Consider the following 6,056-nt stretch of genomic DNA (forward strand, 5'->3'; position numbering starts at 1 on the left):
CAAGGTGTGCTTCGGTACACCTGTATTTACATAAGTTTACAATTGACGTAACAAATCTACATACAGATCAAAACTTTACTAAAATCACATGTTAGAGCAACTCCAACGACCCATTTCATCCCTGCGCGTCTGTTTGGATCGGCGCGGATAGAAAAATCAGGCCAACGCGTCGGCGCGGACAGAAAAGTCAGGCCAACATGTTGACCCAAACGGACGCACTTCCGCTTTTCGTCTGCTTGTCGACCCATTCCTGGCCCAATTTTGAGCCTGATTTGCGTCTGCGCGAACATGAGGCGGATACACGCGACGCGCGCCAACTGCTCCCCTTGGCCCGCTAGTCGGTGGCAAAGCGTCCACCATTTCCCTCCACTTTCCCAAAACCCTCCCGCCCGCTCGCCATGGACGACGCCCTCGATGCCGCCGCCGGCCTCGCCTCCCTCGCCTCGTCCGACATCACCTCCGCCCCCTTCGGCAAAGGCAAGCCCTACGCCTCCCGCAAGACCGCCGCGGCGCCCAAGAAGAAGAAGCAGCTGACGCCCGAGGAGCGGGCCCTGGAGTCGGCCAAGAGGAAGGGCCGGAGGCACACGACTGACGCAAGGGACGAAGCAGCGGCCGCCGCCGCGCAGCAGGAGGAAACCAACGCCCGAGTCGCGGTGGCAACAAGGGAGGCCATGATCTACCTAGGATTAAACCCTGGCCAGCACGGGCTCGTCAACGCCGCCGTGGCCGCGACCAGCACTGGCTCATTCGTGTTTTCTTGGATGGTGCTGCCAGAGTCGCCGCGCGCGTCGGCGACGCGGCCGATTCCTAGCTTCCACGTCTACTTGCAAGCCTCCCGGCTCTCCGGGGAATGCTCGCCGGAGGTGAGCGTGGTGGCGCCTTCCACGTTCATGCCCGTGCCCATTGACCTCAACGCCACACCGATGGCCGATGCCTCATCATCCGGAGGTGCGAGGAAACGCACGCAGGAGATACCAGCCGACGTGCTCCCCGGCGCTCGCAACCTGTTCGACAGAATGCCGGCGGACGGTGACGAGGAAATGGCCAACCGTTTCATGGAGAGCATCATCTTTGAGGGTGGTGCGGCGACCGGTAGCTCTGCTCGCGGTGCCGCCGTGGCTGGCTACGATCCCGATGAGACCCAAAGCCAAGACGGCGGAGGGCCGTTCACGCCAGTGACCTATGATCAAGCTGCCATGCACGACGCCTTCATGGAAGATCAGGTTGGCCTGGATGGCTTCCCACTCAACCACGAGTTCCCGGGGGACTACGGCCTCGAGGAAGAGGATGAAATGGACATCGACGGGGAGTCTTTGTTTGAGGATGAGCTGGCCAACCAAGCTGTTGGGGCGAAGCCGAAGCGCAAGAGCAAGCGGACAAAGACATACACGCCGTCTGAGGACAAGCTCATTTGTGAGTGTTTAAGGGACATTGGGCAAGACCCCAAGGTCGGGGCCAAACAAAAGGCATCAACCTTTTGGATTCGTGTCCATCGCGAGTTTCATGAACGCAAGAAGTTTGCGCCGTACCAAATGCATAGCATGCGCGGGTGGGTGTCCATTTTGAAGCGATGGAGGGTGATACAACAAGAGTGCAATAAGTTTTGTGCCACCCTTAAGAGCATCAAGGCACGCCCCGTGAGCGACATCGGTGTTGGGATGCAGTATTTCAAAAAATTTACCTACGATCACGCAAGATCTATCTAGGAGATGCATAGCAATGAGAGGGGAGAGTGTGTCTACGTACCCTTGTAGACCGAAAGCGGAAGCGTTTAGTAACGCGGTTGATGTAGTCGAACGTCTTCGCGATCCAACCGATCCAAGTACCAAACGCACGGCACCTCCGCGACCAGCACACGTTCAGCTCGGTGACGTCCCTCGTACACTTGATCCAGCTGAGGCCGAGGGTGAGTTCCGTCAGCACGACGGCGTGGTGACGGTGATGATGAAGTTACCGACATAGGGCTTCGCCTAAGCACTACAACGATATGACCGAGGTGTGTATCTGTGGAGGGGGGCACCACACACGGCTAAAAGATCAACTTGTGTGTCTATGGGGTGCCCCCTCCCACGTATATAAAGGGGGGAAGGAGGCCGGCCAAGGGTGGCGCGCCCAAGGGGGGGGGTCCTACTCCAAGTAGGATTCGCCCCCCTTCCTACTTCCATAAGGAGAAGGGGGGAAGGAGTAGAAGAAGAGAAGGAAAGGTGGGGCCGCCCCCCCAGCCCTAGTCCAATTCGGTTTGGGCTAGGGGGGGGGGGCTCGTGCCACTCCTTGGCCTGCCTCCTCTCTTCCACCATTAGGCCCATAAGGCCCAATAACTTCCGCGGGGGGGGGGGGTCCGGTAACCCCCGGTACTCTGAAACGACCCGAACCATTCTGGTGTCCTAATGTAACCTTCCAATATATGAATCTTTATGTCTCGACCATTTCAAGACTCCTCGTCATGTCCGTGATCTCATCCGGGACTCCGAACAACCTTCGGTCATCAAATCACATAACTCATAATATAAATCATCATTGAATGTTAAGCGTGCGGACCATACAGGTTCGAGAACTATGTAGACATAACCGAGACACATCTCCGGTCAATAACCAATAGCGGAGCCTGGATGCTCATGTTGGCTCCTACATATTCTACGAAGATCTTTATCGGTCAAACCGCATAACAACATATGTTGTTCCCTTTGTCATCGGTATGTTACTTGCTCGAGATTCGATTGTCAGTATCACCATACTTAGTTCAATCTCGTCACCGGCAAGTCTCTTTACTCGTTCCGTAATGCATCATCCTGCAACTAACTCATTAGTCACATTGCTTGCAAGGCTCATAGTGATGTGCATTACCGAGAGGGCCTAGAGATACCTCTCTGATACACGAAGTGACAAATCCTAATCTCGATCTATGCCAACTCAACAAACACCATCGGAGACACCTGTAGAGCATCTTTATAATCACCCAGTTACGTTGTGACGTTTGATAGCACACACGGTGTTCCTCCGGTATTCGGGAGTTGCATAATCTCATAGTCATAGGAACATGTATAAGTCATGAAGAAAGCAATAGCAATAAACTAAACGATCATAGTGCTAAGCTAATGGATGGGTCTTGTTCATCACATCATTCTCTAGTGATGTGATCCCGTTCATCAAATGATAACACATGTCTATGGCTAGGAAACTTAAACATTTTTGATTAATGAGCTAGTCAAGTAGAGGCATACTAGGGACACTCTGTTTGTCTCTGTATTCACACATGTACTAAGTTTCCGGTTAATACAATTCTAGCATGAATAATAAACATTTACCATTATAACACCCTCGATGCGACTATATCTCCCACGTGTCGAGGCACGACTTAGAGGCATAATTGCATTGAAGGCATATGTCGCAAGTGAGGTAATCTTCACACAACCCATGTAATATAATAAGGGGAAGAGATTACATAGTTGGCTTACAATCGCCACTTCACACAATTACATGAATAAAGCATTACAACAACCAAAAACACTCAGGGCCCGACTACGGAGCCAAAATAAAAGAAGAACCCCAAAAGCGACAAAGGTCCCCGATCGACCCCAACTGGGCTCCACTACTGATCAACTAGAATGAAACAACACAAAGGACAAGATTTTCATCGAGCTCCTTCCGAGCTTGGTTGCGTCATCTGCACGGTCTCATCGGCACCTGCAAGCTGGTTTTGGAAGTATCTGTGAGTCACGGGGACTCAGCAATCTCGCACCCTCGCGATCAAGACTATTTAAGCTTATGGGTAAGGTAAAATGTATGAGGTGGAGCTGCAGCAAGCGACTAGCATATATGGTGGCTAACATACGCAAATGAGAGCGAGAAGAGAAGGCAAGGCACGGTCGAGAAAGTATGATCAAGAAGTGATCCTAAACAACCTACGTCAAGCATAACTCCAACAACCGTGTTCACTTCCCGGACTCCGCCGGAAAGAGACCATCACGGTTACACACGCGGTTGATGCATTTTAAATTAAGGTCAACTTTAGGTTTTCTACAACCGGACATTAACAAATTTCCATCTGCCCATAACCGCGGGCACGGCTTTCGAAAGTTCAAATCCCTACAGGGGTGGCCCAACTTAGCCCATCACAAGCTCTCACGGTCAACGAAGGAATAGACCTCCACCCGAGACATTCCGATCAGACTCGGTATCCCGGTACAACAAGACATTTCGACAGGGTAAAACTAAACCAGCAACACCGCCCGAATGTGCCGACAAATCCCGATAGGAGCTGCACATATCTCGTTCTCAGGGCACACTCAGATAGGTCAAGCTACGAGTAAAACCAACCCTCGAGTTTCCCCGAGGTGGCCCCGCAGGCTGCCCGGTTCGGACCAACACTCAGAGGAGCACTGGCCCGGGGGGGGGGGGGGGAGGGTAAAATAAAGATGACCCTCGGGCTGGTCGACCCAAGGGAAAGAAAAAGCTAGGTGGCGAATGGTAAAACCAATGTTGGGCATTGCTGGAAGAGCTTTACTTAAGGCGAACTGTCAAGGGGTTCCCATTATAGCCCAACCGCGTAAGGGACGCAAAATCCGGGAACATAACACCGATATGACGGAAACTAGGGCGGCAAGAGTGGAACAAAACACCAGGCATAAGGCCGAGCCTTTCACCCTTTACCCAGTATATAGATGCATTAATTAAATAAGATATATAGTGATATCCCAAAAAATAAACATGTTCCAACAAGGAACAACATCTCCATGTTCCAACAAGGAACATACTTCAATCTTCTCCTGCAACTAACAACGCTATAAGAGGGGCTGAGCGAAGCGGTAACATGGCCAATCAACGGTTTGCTAGGACAAGGTGGGTTAGAGTCTTGGTTCAACAATATAGGAGGCATGATAAGCAAGTGGTAGGTATCGCAGCATAGGCATAGCAAAAGAGCGAGCAAACTAGCATAGCAAAGATAGTAGTGATTTCGAGGGTGTGATCATCTTGCCTGAAATCCCGCAAGGAAGAAGAACGAGTCCATGAAGAAGACAAACGGACGTAGCCGAACGAATCCTCACAATGCGACATTATCGGAACCAACCCGAAGAAGCAACACCGAAAAAGAAGCACACAACATAGTAAACAACCACTACAACAACATGGCACGATGCGCAAACAAGTATGATGCATGTCCGGTTTAATGAAGCATGGCATGGCAAAATGCACAAGCAATTCTACAAATTAAGTGGAGCTCACTATGCAACAAGTTGCATATTGACGAAACACCACTGGACTTATTTAGTTCTCTCTCGTTTAGGTACTCAACAATGTTGTTAAACATGGCAAGAGGGTGAAGCAAAGTAAAACTACCTATCTAGTCAAGGTTAAATGAGGCCGGAAGCAATGAACAACAATTTCGGAAACTCCTCATATGCATATATTAGGTTTGGTACTGATCTGCACTAAACATAATTTTAGAGTTGTTAGGCATGCAAAACAAGTACACCATGTTAAACTAGGCATTTTTCTACCCCAGTTACATATAAAGTTTGTTAAATTCGGAGTTATGATTATTTAGTTATGAATTAAACCGTTTTAGCATGGCATAAGAGTAAATCTACACAAACAGCAATTTAATCATTTTAACCATGGATGAAAATGACAAATTATTAAACTACATGAAAAACTAAGCAAGTTTCATATATAACTTATTTTAATCCGATGCACGGTTATTAAGTTATTATATGCATGAAGATGAGGGTCTTTTCTGTAAAACAACAGTTTTCTGGAAATTAGCTAAAATTCTCAGCAGGAAAAAAGGCATCTCAGGCCGAATCTGTTGGCCCAACAATAGAAAAAATAGAGGGGCTTCGGCGGGGTGGCCTCACCATGGGCTTTGGCCCAGCTAGAGAGGAAGGAGGCCGGCCCAGGCGCGTGCAGTCGATCTGGAACCAATAAGCGCGAGCGGCCGAGGCACTCTGCTCGTTTCTGAAGCAGAACAACAGCGGCAGGTTCAGGCTGACGCCGGGATCGGGCAAGGGCGGTGCCGGTCCGGGACGGCGCGGGATCCAGCCGGCTTGAGGTCCAGG

Source organism: Triticum aestivum, chromosome 3A (genome assembly GCF_018294505.1).
Source record: "Triticum aestivum cultivar Chinese Spring chromosome 3A, IWGSC CS RefSeq v2.1, whole genome shotgun sequence".
In the NCBI taxonomy this organism is placed as follows: domain Eukaryota; kingdom Viridiplantae; phylum Streptophyta; class Magnoliopsida; order Poales; family Poaceae; genus Triticum; species Triticum aestivum.